Source organism: Molothrus ater, chromosome 20 (genome assembly GCF_012460135.2).
Source record: "Molothrus ater isolate BHLD 08-10-18 breed brown headed cowbird chromosome 20, BPBGC_Mater_1.1, whole genome shotgun sequence".
NCBI lineage: Eukaryota > Metazoa > Chordata > Aves > Passeriformes > Icteridae > Molothrus > Molothrus ater.
The window spans coordinates 2,036,025-2,053,749 of record NC_050497.2 but is presented as its reverse complement, the minus strand read 5'-3'; the positions used below and the strand labels follow the sequence as shown (position 1 = coordinate 2,053,749).

Below are 17,725 nucleotides of genomic sequence, written 5' to 3'. Positions count from 1 at the left end.
GCAGGAGAAGGCACTTCCAGTTTGCAGTGGATTATGAGGATGGGGGATGAACAATCCCCACAGCCCAGGGTGTGGGTGAGCCATGTCCCCACATAGGGCAGTTCTGCAGTGCTCCACAGCCCCGAGGGAAGGATCTCCTGCATCCAGGAGCCCATCCAGGAGTGTTTCTGCAGCTCACAGATCTGAGCCTGGTTCCAGGATCCAGCACTGCCTCCCTCCAGCAGGAATGGCTCAAACTCTCCCTGTCCTTCCTCCAGTCACAAACTCCTGGTGCCCTGGCACAGCCACATCCCAGCAGCCTGTGCTTCCCACAGGGAGCAGCCATTTCCCATTTCCTCAGCTTCTCCTCCAGCTGCAGAGCACTGTGGCACCAAGTAGGTCACAGACCAGACAGCTCCTGAAGAATCACCTGCAGTTTGTTTCCTCTCCCTTTTTCTGCCTTCTTGGGTTTTTAGGAGCCACCAAATCACTTCACCACCACCTTCAAACCCCATCCATCCATCCATCATCCATCCATCCATCCATCCATCCATCCATCCATCCATCCATCCATCCATCCATCCATCCATCCATCCCTACAGCCCTGTCTCCTGCCTTTCTGCTCTCTCCCAGCTCTTCCACTCCACCTCTCCCCTACAGGTCCTTAAAGCAGGATTTTCCTTCCATCTTCTCCTTCCCACAGCCATATTTTTCCCAGCATGATGAACCCCTTGCACTGTTTCTTTCACCCTCAGAACCCTGGATGTCCTCTGTGCTGGTCAATGCATTAAACCCCATCCACCATGGGAATGGAGCTCTTCTACAATTCCACATCTGGGTTAAAAATCACAGTTCCTCCCCCTGTGTCTGTAACTTCACCCACTAATCCTCAGGGAAAAGGGGGGTAAGGAGTCCCCTTTGCCAGCTGGTGCTGTCAGGCTTCCTCAGGTGCTCTCTCCATGCAGGGCTCCATCAGCTCCAAGGAGCACAGGATGGCCCAAGACCCTTCCCTGCTTCACTCAGGAGCCTTTGGGCAGGGACAGCACTGCCAAAGGACACAAAACAAGGATGCAGCAGCAAGGACTGAGCCCAGGGTGTTAAGAAAGCCAAAATTCAGCCATAAATTGGATTTCAAAATGGCCAGGAAGGCAGGAGAGCAGGAGGTAAAACTCCTCTGAAGGTGGAGAAATGCTGTGCGTGACAGCAAACCCTCCCACACAGCATCACCACAGCAAATAATTACAGGGCTCCTGTCATAATATCTGCTCTTAAAGGCATTGCCAGTTGAATCCAGGCTGGCTGAAGCAGTTAGAAGGGAGAGAAGCGAAGTCACCAGGCTTTGAAGTGGTCACCATTTGGTTATTAAAGACTGAAACCTGCATGCTGTGTCTACCCAAGCACAGTTACCTCCCCCTCCCTGGGATTGCCAAGGTTGCATGAGGGTTTTTCAGATACACCCATAGGATTCAGTTCCATCTTGTTCTCTCTGGTTTGAATACAGGCCTGGCCTGAGAGGATACCAAAAAGGTGAGCAAGTCCCAAATACAGGTTTCTGTTCCTCCATTGAACAAAGCTGTGCTGGTGGAGAAAGAGACAAACTGGCCACACAGGCAGAATTTTCCACACAAATCTAAAGACAGGAATGTGCAAATTCAAGCAATGAATCCTCCTCCAAAGTCACCCATCTCAAAGAAGGCATCCAGGAGTCCCTGCCCTGCAAATCCAACACCCTGCACAGGACACAGCTCCATGGGATGGAGGATCTCCCTCAGCTCAGCCACACCAGAGTGCTCAGGGTCTGCAAGGGGAGAGAGAGGCGTCCCCTCCATGGGAACCCCCAGCAGGGACCTGCAGAACCCCTCTGGCAGGCCCAAGAACAAACCCACAAACTCAAATCAGATTTGGTTGTAGCTACTTTTTTCCTTCCCAAGTGATCAGTTCCAGGGCTTGCTGGAAAGGAGCTGAATGTCTCCCTGGAAGAGAGGAGCCCTGCCCAGCAGGGAAGCAGCTGTGGGGTGAGGGTGTCCCAAAAGCTGCTCTGATCCAAAGGCACCACGTCCCCAGGCCACCAAAGGCTTGGCAGGGCTGAAGAACAGTGCCCTGTGCTGGGGACTCTCCTCAGCCACTGAAAATAGCTCATTTCCCCCATTTTACCCTAAAGCAAGAAGAGGGGGAGGGCTTTATCCTCTGGCTTGTAGCCAGAACCCATGGCACTAAGGAAAGTGTGACTTTTGTCCCTTTGCTGAGCCTTTCCACCATTCTGGGACTGGAAACAGGAGAAGGTTTAAAGCTGGTCCAAACCATTTCAGGGATGAACCTGATTACTCTTCCCAGTGAGGGTGAAATAAAGAGTGAGATGATGGATCCAGGCTCCCTAAAATCACACTGTGCAAAAGGGAAGGACAGCAATGACCTGCACTGGGGGACAGCCAGGGCCCAGCACCTTGTTACAGACCAAGGACCAGTCCTGCTGTCCCAGGACCTTGGGCCCTGTGCTGGTGAAGCAGCCCCCACCTACACACCTCAGCCTGAAGATGCATTTTTGTTACACCCTGATCACAGATTTTTACAGGTTCCTTTAACTTTCTTGCTTTCAACTTGGCTTCTCCAAAAAACTATTTCCCAGTTCTTCCACGAAACGTGCTTTTAAATAGAACTTGATCATTTTTCTCTGAACTAAAACCCCTTGTCATGGTGACAGATACATCACTGGCATCAGTTAAAAATGTGAAAGAGAAAATCCTCATCCACCACTGAGAAACAAGCAGCACCACTGAATCCTGACACAACCATGGTCCTCCACAACACGAGTCTTTGTTCCCACAATCATCTCCAAAACAATATTCTGACAACATCCTTCCCTATATAGATTTATATTGCTATATCTCTATCATTTCCCTCACGCCCATCAAAATGAAGTTATAATTAACCCATCATCAATAGAAATTACAATGATTTTGAAACAGCAAGAAACAATCTATTTGCATTTGGTAGCTAATTATTCCCCCTACGCACACAGCCACCAATGTTCCCTAAAACCATCCACAGAACAGACAGTGTGTGCTAGCCAGAGCTTCTGGAAAGGAGGGGAAAAGGAGGGACTAAGCAAAAAAACCTCAACGTTGGGGTGGCAAAATTTTCTTCAAATCTGCAGCATCTCGAGCTCAGCCAAGTCTGTAACAGAACTGCCCTTGTGAACTCATCCAGCAGTGTTAGAATCCACCTGGGTATCACATGGAAGCTGACAGCAACCTCAGGACGAACCTAGTGGGAGCCACTGACATTTGCTAAATTATTGAATTATTATTCCCTTCTTCACACCACTCCAAGGAAACACGAAGCCATTTTCCAATAAAAGCTGTTGGACATAAATTTCACACCAGGAGTGCTCCCAGAGCCAGGCAATCCCTGGATCTGCAGTTGCACCTGGGATTATCCCCTCCTCAAGGAGGAAGGGTGTGCCCTCCTTGCAGCCACACGAGTCCTGGGGGATGCCCAGAGGTGACCTGCAGCCCCTCCAGCTCCCACTCACCAGGTACAGAACAGCACAATGCCCTGCCCCACCCCCGCCCCCACGGCAGGCAGGTTTTGCTGACACATCACCTCCATCTCCTCACCATCCCCAAGGATTAGAGCGATGTTTGTAAGAGGTAAAGACACCAGCCGTGGTCAGGGAGCACTGACTCGAGCAGCTCCAGCAGCCTGACAGAAATCAAGCCAGCCAGGCATTTCTGCTTGATGTCCTGGGAGCCCCAGGTTGGCCCTCCATGGCTTGGGCTGCATTCAGAGGAAGCTGACAAAAGCTCCAGGGATGGTAAATCACATCCTCCTTCACCCACGCTTCTGGAGGCGAGTAGAGAAAACACTCTTCGCTCATTAGGAACCATCCGAGGTTTCCTTTCCTCTGGGATGTCCCCACAAAGCAGGGATTGGGGAGGAAGGGGCTCAGTTTCACCTTGACACAATCCCTGTGCCTGCAACACTTACCTGGCTGCCAAGGCATCCCTCCTCAACACGCCGAGAGTCATCAGCCTTCAAAGCAAAGCCAAAATAGCTCAAGGATTGTTTTCCTTCCCCCATCTGACACGGGATTGCAGCTCCTCAGGCATGGGGAGGAGGGGGAGCAAAATAATAGTAATAAACAAAAGCAAAAGCCTAGTCTTCTGTAGGCAAAGCTAATCCTGTCACACATTTTCTTCCCAACAGAAGCATGATAGATCGAGTCCCACTGGGTTCTGCTCACAACTAAACAGGACGAGGTGCTTGCAGCTCCCTTCTGCCAACACAGCTCAACGAGCAGCAAGGCCTCACCTCCTCTAATCATTTCACTCAACACGAAGCCACCCTGGTGCTCTACCCCAGCTCTAGAAAGCCAGCCCGAGCCTCAGGATGGCCTTGCACGGAAATAGGATTACTTTGGCCTGGAGGAAAAAAAGAAACCACAACATGAAGGTCACCCATAAAATCATTACACAGCTCCCTCTTCCCCGGCTCATAGAGAAAAAACCTTTCTCAAACCCTCAACCTGAAAGGAGAAACACAAAAAGATATGTACATTAATGCCATATACCTCCGTCAATTTTTTTCCTCGTGTCTTTAGAGCAGTTGTTTACTGCAGCCAACTGCAGAGAAATTACAGTAGCTTAACTCTCCAACTCCCTCTAAAGGATTAATCTTCCAGTGAGCATGCTCACGCGGGAGCTTTTTCAGCACTTGCATCCATTTCATGAGTGAGGGCTGCTGCACACATGAGGAAATGCCATTTCAGGGCTCCAGGCAGAGCGAGCAGCCCACAAACCAAGGGCTAAAGCCCTTCCCAGGGCTCCACAAAGGAGCTCTGCCCAAGCCTCCAGCTCCAAGGAGGCTCAAAGATTTCAGGTCCATGGCCCCTTTCAGGAAGGAGGGGGGCGGTGGTTTCCCTGCGACACTGTTTGAAATGTCTGACCTTGGCTTTTCTCTACAGCCTGGTGGACAGTTCACCCACTGAATCTGGAGTCAAAAATAGCTTCTTCTCACTGGCACATTTTTCCTTTTGCATCACTTGTTGGCTCATCTTCACTTCTCAGAAAAAATCAGGAAGATAATTTGGGGTGCAGGGAGGGGGAGGGGAGGGGAAACATTCTAATAAAAAGGAACAGCTTTAAAAATCTAGTTCTCAACTCTGCATCACAGTTGGTAACAGATCCTGAGACACATTTAACTCCACAGATTAAGGACCCATGCAAATGAGGATTTGCTGGTAGACAACAAATCCAGTATCTAAACAAGGCTGTTCAAGTAATCTTGTCCATTCTCTCCTAGACCACTATAGATTAAACTGCTCTATTTGAGATATTCCTCCCTCACCTCAAAGGATGACCCTCAATTCAAAGCCTTCCTGGTGAAAATAAAGCTCCAACATTAAGGACAAATACACTGCAGAAATAGTTTCTTCCATTTTCATCTTCTCATATTCCAGGGTTCTGCCCTTCCCCTTCCCATTTATCTATTTTATGTCCTGTTGCTTAATTGCTCTTTGTAGCTGAAAGAGATCCAAGCCTCCCCCTCCCCCCAAAGGCTCTTATTTCAAGTTTTAAACCCAGCTTGAGTCTAGGACATGCAGAAACCAGACTGCAACCCCTGAGTCCAGGGAAAATCACAGCCCCTGAGCCCAAGGAGAAAAAACCCAGAGGGGGCTGCAGCCCAAGGTCTGAGCTCACTTCCCAGACCCAGCTCCAGGCTTCAGCCCAGCCATTACAACCACCTAAACATGTACTTATTTTTCGAAAAGTCTTGAGTGTCTTTGATGCCATGAAGCCCCTTTAATGTTTTAAGCCCCAGAAGTGAATCCACAAAAAGGCAGGATGCCAGGAGAGTGTTAAAGAAGGGCTATGGCTGCGTTTGACAATGCTCGCTCACCATAGCGACCGTCCCCGCTAGAAATGATAAAACCTATGGTGACACTGGATATTTTGCTCTGTTGCCACCTAAATAGAATCACCCCCAGAAAGGGAATCTCTGTTACCATGCATTAAAATAGAGGCTTTGTTTTATTTATAAAGCATCCAAACTGGTTGGTTTGGATGTGTCAGAGCACAGGCTGCTCAGCCACCCCTCCCTGCTCCATCCTTCAGGGACTTAATGACTGATGGCAGCACTTCATCCTCCCCTCGCCTCCCACAGATCTCAGGTGCTGCTGAGCCTGCCCCAGCTCCTCCAGGGAAGGTCTGGAGCCAGGTGGGATCTGACCCTGAAAACCCCAGCAAAGAAAACCCCAGACTTTGGAGAAGGCAGAGGTGAAAAAGCCTCGACGGAGGAAGATCATGTCCCGCTCTTCCTCCTCCACGGCAGGATTACACCCACACGTGAAGGTGGGATAGCAGCTATGGAGTTATCCTGACCTGTCATTCCTCATTTGGAAACCAGTCATACTCCCTGAGAGTTTAGACTTTGAAGATTGACTACTATTGATTCTTCTGCAAGCAAACAGCCCAAGCTGGCAATCAGTCAATAATAAGCAATTACTCGACAGCCTCTTATCTGCAGATGCCAGCCCAGACAGCTCGATTTGTGGAGGCAGCAGGTCAATAAATCAAAGCTGTTCTCAAATTTTAAAATATCATCATTTAAAAACCCACCCAGCCTTCAAACTGGCTGGAAGAGCAGCCAGGTCAGGGGGATTCCTGCAGAACAGTGTGGTGGCTATCACTAATTTACAGCTCAGGAGATAGAAGGTGATGTGCTGAAATCCACCCCTGACACTCCTCACCTCTCAGGAGTAGCATGAGTGGCAGCTGGATGAAGATGATGAGAAGGAGAGGAGGAAGCAAAACCTTTCTCCTTCAAACAATGACTTGTAGGGAAAAAGCAGCCTTCCCAAAGCACTCCCCAGTCCCTGGGACACACCTTGCTGCTCACCAGGAGCCTCAAACCCCAACAAAAACATGTTTAACACCCCCAAGAGAGCAAATTAACAACACCTCTCTTATCCTCCTGCTGTGACCTCTGTACCCTGGGTGTACAATTAATCATTTCATCCCAGGAAATGCACTGCCTCGCTTTTTCATGGCCTAAACATGAGAGAAGCACAGGAGCCAAAGGCTCCTCATGAGCATTTCAGTGTGACCCAGAGGCAACACTTTCAACCCAGCAGTGCCAACAGTGCAACAAAGAAAACCAGCTGAAAACTCAGGGAGGCATTTCATGCTCTCAGCGCAGGCTCCCTTTACAGGCTCATCTATATGAAAAGAGATTAAAATTGCCCATTTAATTTGCAGAAGATTGAGCATGCAGCTGGAATGCCAGCCCAGTGCAATGACAATATCATCCATCCATCTATCTATCTATCTATCTATCTATCTATCTATCTATCTATCTATCTATCTATCTATCTATCTATATCTATATCTATCTATCTATCTATCTATCTATCTATCTATCTATCTATCTATCTATCACTGCAAGGGCAAACACAATCTTCTGTCTAGTTCTGTAGACTCTAGAAACTTCCCTGTTTGTCCATGGGTTCTTGCACAAGTCATAGCAACAGCCCAAAAGGACCAAAAGAACAGCTCCACTTCAATAATCCTGCTGGTGCTGCTGAGGAGGGTGGTGGCCTGCAGGATGCTCTGTCCTCCACATCAGGAGTTCACCAGGGACACAGGAGGATGTAACCAAGACACCCAAGCACTGGAAATCCAAGCCCCTTGGAGCCTGTGAGGCTTCCAGTGCTACAGAAATGTCCCAGATTCATCAGATTTGGGGCAGCTCCACCACCACACGACAGTGATCCCATCTAGGCTGGCTGCCAGGGGTCCAAAAAGTGCAAAGTAGCCAAGAGAAGAAAAGGAATGACTTGGGAATATCCTACCATTGATCCCAGGAAGGGAAGTGTTTGATAATGATGACCAAATCTTGCAGACTGAGTATCTGCAACCATACCAGCTTGAAAAAACAAGATTTTGAGCCTAAAATCTAAATAAAAAGGGATGACCCAATGGAAACACGATCAATCCCATAGCTGGTACTCACTCTTCACACTCTACTTGCCACAAAATTCAGGTATCTGAGGATACATTTTAAATAATCACAGTCTCCAACACTTTTCAGTGGTCTGGGAGGGAAGGTTGGGTGAAAGGCAGCAGATAATGGATTATTTCAACTTTACTTGGCAGCTGGGACAGAACTTCTTGAGGAGCCTACTGAGGTTTTCCCTTCCATCTACACAGGGTGCACTCAGGTCCTTGCAGCAGTGGCTGGGCCAGCAGGAAGCTGTGGGAAGCTGTGCCCAAAATCTCAAAAAGATTTCTTCTCTTCTTACCCACAGAGCACCTACAGGTGGCTTTTACACTGCCAGCCTTGTCTGCAGCACAGTGGCAAAGCATGAGAGAGCACTCAGGAGGAAAAAAAAGGTGTTAAATGCATCTTCCTGTATCACTCTCACCATATATAGAGAAGCTACAAAATGCCAGAGCAGCTGACAGGATCCCACAAACCGCAGTGCAGAGCACCAGAGGCTCCTGAGTTCTGCAGGAAAGGTTTTCTGATATAAAAATGGACCCTTTTCTGTCCCCCTCCAGAAGTGCAGATGGCCAGCAGGTCAGTGGATCCATGCTGTAAGGACAGTCCAGTGGCAGCCCAGCTCTGGGGAGGAGCCTGCAAAGCTGCTGGAGTTGCTGGGCATGGGAAACATTTTTTATTTGCTCAGGAAGGAGCTGCCTGCCATGGGCCTGGCTCCCACAGCCCCACTCCAACCAGTGCTGACCTACCCCACACAAGGAAAATAACACAGCAACTTTACAAACTACAGCTGTGGCAGCAACACAAAACTCTTTCTCACCTTTTATGACAAAAGCAATGCCAGTTGCAAGACAATAAGACATCACAACCTGCCATTCATCCTCCCATCTCAAGGCACAGCCATTCCATACAAAAGCTGAGATCACCTGTCGTGCTCTGCTTCCTTCTTTCAAATGCAGCATTGTGTTAGCACCAGGATCCCGCTGCTTTGGGGCTGCAAGTGTTGCTAGAGCAACAAAAATGCTGGAAAGTAGAGCAGAGAACAAAAGGACTCCAGAGCCCCACGGAGGATGGGATCAAGGAGACAGTAACAATGTAAAATGGGACCAGGAGACCTCCCTCAGAGCAGGGAACTGCCATCTCCCATCCTCTGCTGGGCAGAACGATAATTTAGCAAGTAGATCATCCCAGTAAGGAATTCCAGAAGCTCAGCCCCATGTCTGCTTCTCCTCAGGAGCCCCATGACTGACCAGAGCCCTGCTCCCCTCCATGAGCCATCCTTTCATGCCCAGCACAAGGCTGCCGTTCCCAGCTGACTTTGCAGGAATTAGGGATGTGTTTTTCTGTAAAGGCAGAGTAAATCCCTGCTTGCATGTCCAGCAGGTCATCCTTGCAGCAGGAGATGTGGTCAGAATTCCCCTCACTGGACAAATCCAAGTTAGGTGACATTCCAGCAGCTCACTGAGACCAGGGGATCCCATTGCACCCTGCAGGGCATAGCAGAGGGGCCCTTGCTGTAAGGAACATGGATGCTTTAGGAAATAATCCTCAAAGCAGACTGGTTCAGGGATCCCCTTTGTCCCTTCAGGCATGCTCAGCACAGGGTGTGGGGAGAGTGTCCTGGCTGGAATTGTCACCCCTGGAGCTGGGCAGGGACAGACAGCAAGCACCAGGCTGCTGTGTGATGGAACCCACTGCCAAAATCCATCCTTGGAGGGTTGTGTCTGCTGCAGCAGGCTGTCTGCAGCCCAGTCCTAACCCTGGAGAACTTTGCAAGAGCTCAGAAGATCCTCCACACACACTTGGACTCCTTTGCACCACACTGGTCACAAGGACGTGGCTAACTCTGATGTGTAGCCCATGATAAAAAACACAGTTTAAAGGCAACCTTTGTTATGTAACAAACACTGTCCCTCTGTGCCTGGGCTTCCTCTCACCTGGCTTTAACCCTGGCTCTGCCAACAGCTTCCAGAAGGCTCTGAGAGGAAAGGGAGCTCCTTGCAGGAGCCACATTTGCTACATGGGAGCACAAACCACTCACACAAACTAAGCAGCAGCAGCAGGAGAAGTCCTGGAGGTGTCTGGCTTGAAGAGTAAAAGCAAAAAAAAAATTTTTTTTCAAAGCTTAAGCAAATCCTTCATCGGTGAAGCTGATGAAGACACAAAAATCCTCAGGGTGGATTATGAAAATGAGCAAAGGAAGGACCAGCTCCAGGGAAGTGGGGCTCAAAGCCTGGCTCAGAGCTGGCCTCAGCTCCTTGTGACCACCTGCACAGGTTAAAGACCAAGCAGCAAAGAGGATGAACAGTATTTATTCCCCCCTCTGGATTAAAATTCAGAGGTGGAGAAGTCCCATGAACTGTGAGGATCCCAGCAGCAGAGCCTGCCTGTTCTGGGAACACAGGGCCAAGGTTGCTCAGGGAGCCTCCACACCTGAGGAAACCTGAAGGGTTTGCTGCAACCTGACCCAAGGCCCTGCTACCCACAGCTGTGCTGTGAGCTTCCAAACCAGCCCAGTGCCAATGCTCAGGTGCCTCCTTGTGCCTGCTCACAGCTCTGGGGAATCTCTGTCCCCTCTGAGCTCTGCTGAGCAATGCACCTGGACCATGGCACACAGAGCAGAGCACTGGGATGTGCTCCAGCCTCACCTCAGCTGGCACCTCCAGCCCAGCTCCCCAATTCCAAAATAGCTTCTTCCCCATTACAACAAAAACCACAGAAAAATACAAAAATTCAAACAGGCAGAATGACAAATGTTGGAACTGTATAATGTAAAAAAAGAAGTCAAATAATCAAAGGACCTGAAGACTGGTCAACCACGATTTTGGCATCTTTTTAGTCATTCCTGATAAAGGCACCTCTATACATGGCAGTTCTGTTGTGACAGGTCAAAGTTAGACCAACAGAAATGCTCTCCTGCCTGAATGTGCTGACACCAACATGGGCTGTGCCCCAAAACTCCCCACACAGAGCTTCAGCCTGGGTATCATCATCATACAAACACAATCTTCATTAACAGTCATTGCTTGCAGCATGCAAAGGAGCTGCCATGATCATCCTGTCAATTATTTCTACAAATCCAATGGATAAACCTGTAACTGAGGGGAAAACACATCACATCTGCTTCTTGCTGCTCTGCTGAGGAGGGCTGGGAGGAGCCCAGGAGCCCATCCAAAATGATCTTTATGCCATGGAAGCAGCTCACTCACTCAGGAAGGCTAATTTTGCCAGCAAAAGCTGCAGCCACATTCAAGCCATCCAAGACACCCACACAGCATTCCTGGATGGAGGCAAGGCTCACACCTGCCCACACAGCCAGGGCCTGGACCTGCAGCCTGCTCCAGTGTCTGTGCCCCTGTGTCACCACAAACAGCTCTCCCTGCAGTGCTGAATGCTCTGGAACAGTATTACTGTCATAATTAGTAATTACTGCTCTGATGCATTAATGTTTGCAAGTCCCAAACCCCCCAGTCTGGCCTTGTTGGGTAATTCCAGAGCAGAGCCCTCAGCAGCACTGCCCTGCTCCTCTTCCTCCTGCTTTGGCTCTGCCCTGGACCGTGGGCTATTCCCCCATGGAACTGTGTTCATATAAACAACCCATGCCACAGGGAGATCCCTCATCACACCCCTGGGGGCTCTCAGGGCAAGGAAAGGGGTTTTAATCTGATTTTGGGCACCATACTCCTGGAGAAGCTGCTGCAGTCACATCAGCAGCTCAGAGGATGCACTAGAAAAGATAGAGATGTTAACTGCTCCCCCCAGCAGCTGCCCAGCCCAGCAGGCAGGGAGGTGATACAGCCTCCTGTGGGGAGGGACAGATGTGCCCAGTGCCACAGCACAGCTGGGGAGCTCAGGGGAGGGGACACAGCACCCAGATAATGGCAGTGGCTACAGGGGATTAGCTCTGAAACTCAGCTTGGGAAAACTCACTGCTCAACTCACATGGAGATTAACAAACATTTTGATTCAAGAATTCCCACAGAAAGAAATGGGTCTGATGAGCCACTGTGGTCCTTCCAGCCTGATTGACCCAGTGATTCTGTGGTTGTCCATTTTCCTGGGAATTCCCCTGCAGAGGTGGCCTGTGTCTCTCAGTCCCCAGGCAGCAAGGGAACAACAATCTGTTGGGACACCCAGGAGCAGGGAATGTCTGGCAGAGGCAGGAAACCCTCTCTTTCCTCCTCCTTTCCTCCCTGGGTGATATGACACACAGGGATATTTCCAGTTAGCACAACTCTCCATTGGCCAAACCTTCACACAGTTCTGATAATGCAGTGAGAAAACAATCCTGGCTGATTTTCCTTCCATGCAATTTCACTTCTAGTACTGAATATAACACACTCCTTCCCACTCCTGTGCCCAGAGCCAAACAAAGCTGATCTGCTGGAGAGGGAGGTTTAAGTAGGATTTAAGATCTGCCTTCAGCTCCTGGTGGCAGCCCACGATGGAGTGGATCCTACCCAGGCTGAGAAACCACATCAGTTTGTCACATGTGGAATAAAAGAAAGCATTGAGAATTTGTGCCAAAAAACTCAGGGCTTTTTCTCATTCAAAAAAAAAAAAAAAATTAAAAAGTAAAACAGCTGAACCAACCAAGAGAGCAGGGTTTCTGCAAGGCCAGATGCAGGCTGTGGCTGGGAGGATCCTGCACTGGGGCACAGCAGGGCAGGGGATGCTGGTGGGGGGACCCAGCCCTCGGGATTCCCTCCCTGCTTCCTGCACTTCCCTGCCCTCTGAAACCAGGCCTGACCCTCCAGCTGCAGCTGCTGTGCCCTTGCAAGACCACGTAAAAAACCCAAACACAACAGAACAGAAAGGAAAGGTCACCGAGGTGACTCTTTCAATTTTGCTTTAGAAAAGTCCTTGACAGGTTGTCAAGGTGGATTTGTTTATTAAAAGTGTCTTTTTCCTAGCAAGGAGCACAGAATGTCTGTACAATAGATGTCATAATTGCCCAGGTTTGTTAATAATTGCATCAGTTGGAACAGGATGCATTAGCCTAATTTAAGAACAAAATAAGAACATATGAAAGATCACAGGTCCCATTTTCAAGGTGAATCCATGGCTGCTAGCACAAGTCCAGAGAGGATGAGCTGGACCTTCAGAGTCCCACTGGCTTTGATCACAAATAGTTCATACTTTACAAAGGGCTTCTGGAAGTTTTCTATTCCCTTCATCAGGCCTGGCCAGATGTCAAGGAATAAAGCCAAAACCCAGAGCATATAAAATAGTGACCCTTATGTAACTCACCATCTCTTACCTAATGAAGATAATCTCTACATTTAAAAATTAACATTCAGCACTTCTTCAACAATTCCAGTTAAAGGCTTCCAACACCAAGTCAAGCCTTTGAACTTTGGGGAGAAAATTACCTCTGTTTTACAGCTGGGAAAAGCACCACAGGCAGCAAAACCTCAACCAGCCTTGCCTGGACACTTCTTTAACTTCTTTTGTTTAAGCTGCTGCCTGCCCCATTGCCTGGGTACACTGCAGGGAGGCTGCTCTCACTGCAGCCGATGGCAAATCCCTCCCTGACTTCTGTAGGTTTGGATCTGGTCCCAAAACTCTTTTTAATATAATATTCCAGTCTGGCTAATCTTCTGTCTTATGGAGGGTCAATGCTGCAAATTCTGCTTGCACTTAAGTCCTATTGTCTGTCTGCACTAATTCTGCACAGACAGCATTTCCTCAGGCCCCTGCTCAGACAGCAGCACACTCACCAGCCAGGCAGCTGCTAAGAGAGAAAAAAGAAAGCCAAAGCCATAGATTCACCTTTCCTTAACACTCAACCACACAGTCCAAGCCTCATTTCACACATGGGACACAAACTCCGAGCTTACAAAGCACCCTCCACACTTAGAGGGCAATAAAAATTAGCTTAATTAATAATACATGGGCAAGGAAATGTTAACGAGCACCCAGCAGGGGGGCAGGGAGTGCTGTCTAATCTCCTTGTGGGGACTGCTTGCTTTGGCAGGGATCAGCAACTGCATCACCATGGGGCAGGGAGGGCTCTGAGTCACCGGGACACACCAGGGAACATTCACATCTCTCTGCAGAGCAGACACTGTTGCATCAGGAGTTACTCTTGGCAGCCCCACTCCAACTTCCACTTGAGGAGTTTTGGTCATTTAAAGAAGAATTTTGGCTATCCTGGGCAGGCAGAGTATAAACACACACGGACACGGGGCCTCCTCCTCCTCCTCCTCCTGCAGCTCTTTGGCCACGTCTGCAAATTCTGCAGCTCTGCCCACGCCAGCCTCGAGCTGCTGGGTCACGAGTGAGGGGAACCAGACCAAACCTCCCTGCTCTTGGGGAATATCCAAGCTGTGTCCTTAGGGCTTGCCCACCCTAAAGAGGCACAGGGTGCTGAGGCTCACCCCAAGGCAGACAATGGAAATCCCCCCTCCCAGCTGGTTCTCCTCCCTGTCACAGGAGGAGACTGGGAGCCCCACAGGTGCCAGCCCGGGGCTCCCAGCCCCCAGGCAGCCCTGGGGCTCATCCCCTGCAGGGCTGTGCAGTGTGGGGAGGAGGTTCCCTGCAGCCAATGGAGCAGCTCCTGCCTTTCATGGGAAGCACGGCTGGGAACAAAGGCCCGGTGGAGAAAGGCAAACTGGCTGGGCAAGCTTGCCAGCACTGGCCAAGGCCCAGACCTGAGAGATGAGCCTCATTCCTCATCACCTCCTGCCCTTCTCCTCCTCCTCTCCTCCTGTGACAGCCCTGGGGTCACACCGGGTCAGTACCTGAGCCACTGGGGATGGGGATGGGATGGGATGAGGATGGGATGGGGATGGGGACAATCCATGTGTCCCATGTCACTGATGCAGCCTCAAACCCCAATTCCAGCCCACACAAGAGCCACAATCCCAGCAGCAACAGCCACACAACGTGCACGTCCTCCCTGCACAAAGCACCAGCATCTGCAGAAGGAGGGAAAATTTGGGGCTGCTGTCAGCCAGGGGCAGGAGATAAATGATGTCTATAAAGCAGCCTCTGTGAGGGCAGTCTGGAAGGCTGAGAAAACATCAAACCAGTAAGGTTTTAATAAAAGCCATAAATGATTAATACCAACATGCTCTTATGAAAGGCAAACTCCTAGAAACACAAGAACATAACCAGATCACCAGCACAAAGGGCACATTCTACAGGGAAGGAAACAACAAAACTCACAATAAAAACCCAGAAGAAGTGCGAGATAGGCATGGAGCTCACTGTGTGTGGCAGAAATCTTTTAAAAATCTTGAAAAAAACCCATGAGAAATACAACTTGCAGCTCCTAGAAACCAGAGTGGAAATAAAAGACAGAATATGATCCCCCCTCGCTGGCCTTTCCCAACGCTGCACGCCGGCAGCTCCTGGCGCTGTGAATTCCCAAATTCAAAGCAGGCAGAGCTGCAGTTTGTCTGTCTGCTCACTGGTGGCACCTCCCTGCTGCAGGGGGATGTCACTAAAGGACAGGCAGGACCTTCACCTCACCTCTCCACACATGCTCCTGGAGCTACAGGAGCTGGCACTACAGCAAGAGGAAATATTGCAGCTCATCCAGGGCCATCTTTAAAGGAACAGTCCTTGTTTGTCCTCAGAGTGTGGCAAAAAAGGATGAAATATTCCAGATGTCACCTCCAGGCCCGACAGGACACCTTACAAACAATCACCTTTGCATATTAAGAAGGCATTAAAGCACCAATCTGAATCCAGCCCAGCACAACTAAAGAACACCCTTCCTAATCCAAAGAACAAAAGGATTTCAAATGTACAGGACTCACAGACCCTTAACACTTAAAACACAGAGCCAACAAAAGCCATTACAAACAAGTTTGCAATTAAAAGCACCTCATGTCTTGGTTACCAGTGCAGCAGTGGTGCTTTTTGCAGAGCCTTCTGGGTGTTGATTTAAGCCATGAAATATTAATGATACTCTTCAATTAATAAAATATTCAGACTCATGTTTCAGATTCTCATAATCTGGAGGTTTATGTGCAAACTGGCAGGATCCTACATGGAACCACACAAACCAGCTCCCAGCCCATTGTTAATGCTTTCATCTCCCAAATACAAATATTCTCTACTTTACACCTCCAAACCCACACTTGACAGGCTGTAAATTTGCTGCCAGCCTCAGTGGACATATGAAATGCATCAAAAAATGAAGATCATTTCCCAGGTCCCAAAAATGCAAGTGACTTCAACAGCCATCTCCTATTTAGTGCAGGTCCCAGTGACCTCCAGGCTGGAGGTGCTGCCCCAAATCAGATCCCAAATGCTCCTGACAAGGCAGGAGGAGCTAAGAGGAGCCTCCAGCATCCTCCATGTGCCCCAAGCAAAACTCACACACAGGGAATGAACTTCAGTCAAAGCAGCCTAAAAATGTGCCTTGGGTGACACCCCAGGAGCTCTTCATTAACTCTTGAGCTAATCAGGACAAATTAAACTACAGGGAAGACAAAATAAAGTGCACTGAGGGTTTTTCCACCCAGCTGCTCCCACCTGGGCTGAGCCAACCCAGCATCAAACGTGGAGTCAGTCTGGCAATTGGGTAAGGCTTTGGAATCACAGATTTGGGATATTTGCATTCACTGGATGCTGAGGAACACCACGTTTCAGTACCTCCCTCCCAATTCTGCAACAGGCATACTTTCAATTCCCAAATCAGCAGCTGGATGAAGCATGTAATTTTGAAACCCATTAATCCTTTCTAAGTCTTCTACCATGTGCATGTTTAATTTCCCACTTCTTGAAACAATATTATGATTTTTGAGAGAAGCAGAGCTTCTGAATGCTCTGGGTCAGCAGTATGAAACATCCCCAATTCCCAGTGAAGCTGGATAAAGCATTGGGGTAATTTGCCTTCTGGCTTTGAGCCTGTGGGAGAAATTACCTATTAAAACTTCCTCTGAAACTGCAAGGATTGGAAATGTGCAACTGGAGAGGAAGAAGGTAGCTGAGATTCTCAAGAAAACAGGAGCTGATGCTTAAAAATTAAAAAAAGGAGGGAAAGATGTATTTCATTGCTCCCAGGGCTGTACTCAAATGCACCTGCAGGTCATGGCCAAGAGCCTGGGGAGATCAGGGCTCCCTTCTGCAGGACAGCATGCTCAAATCCTTCTGTCCACATCTGCACTTGAGTTCCAAATTAATTAAAAGCCTGAAGCAGCACTCTGAACAACTTTGACCATAATCAAGGCCCCAGCACAGCCTGCAGCAGCTCAGACACCTGCAGTGCCATTCCCTCTGCACAGAGGTGCCTCATGCCCTGCTCCCTTCTCTGGGGATGGCTCAGCCCATCAGGTTCATCCTGGCTGCCCCCAGAAGCAATAAACTCCTCATTCCTCTGATTCCCACCAGCAAGGGCAGCAGGAGCAGGCAGTGCTGCTGCAGCTTCCCAGGGCTCCTGGGCTGGCTGTGCCCACAGCACAGGGAACAGATCTGTGCCATCTTTGGGCACCTCTGATCCCCACCCAGCTCAGCTCCCCAGTCCTGCTGCTGCTGCAAATGCTGCACTGAGCTCACAGCACCTTCTGGAGCAGTTTCTGGCCCAGCTGACCCCAGGATATAATCACTGTCATTATTTTTATCCCTGTTCACAGAATTTCACATTTCCCTGGAACGCTCAGTCACTTACCTGGCTTTATTTTGGGTTTATCCATGTCAGCCTGGTTATCTTGCTCCATATTTACTTCCTCCCCAGCTGCACCACCTGCAAATTTCCTCCTTGTCCATGTGCTGGCTCTGCAGGATGATCAGCCTT

General features: G+C 49.3%; 1 protein-coding gene across 2 annotated transcripts in view; it reads right to left on the bottom strand.

Annotated features, from left to right (window-relative positions):
* The window catches only part of EHMT1 (euchromatic histone lysine methyltransferase 1), a 122,967-nt gene that overhangs the window by 98,155 nt on the left and 7,087 nt on the right, over window positions 1-17,725 (bottom strand). The window contains exon 1 of one of the 2 annotated variants that reach the window (XM_036393889.2): window positions 4,550-4,631. The exons of the other annotated variant lie outside the window; for it this stretch is intronic. The gene's annotated coding sequence lies outside the window, so the exon portion shown is untranslated. Of the gene's footprint in view, window positions 1-4,549; window positions 4,632-17,725 lie in introns of those variants that run through there. 2 annotated transcript variants of the gene reach the window in all.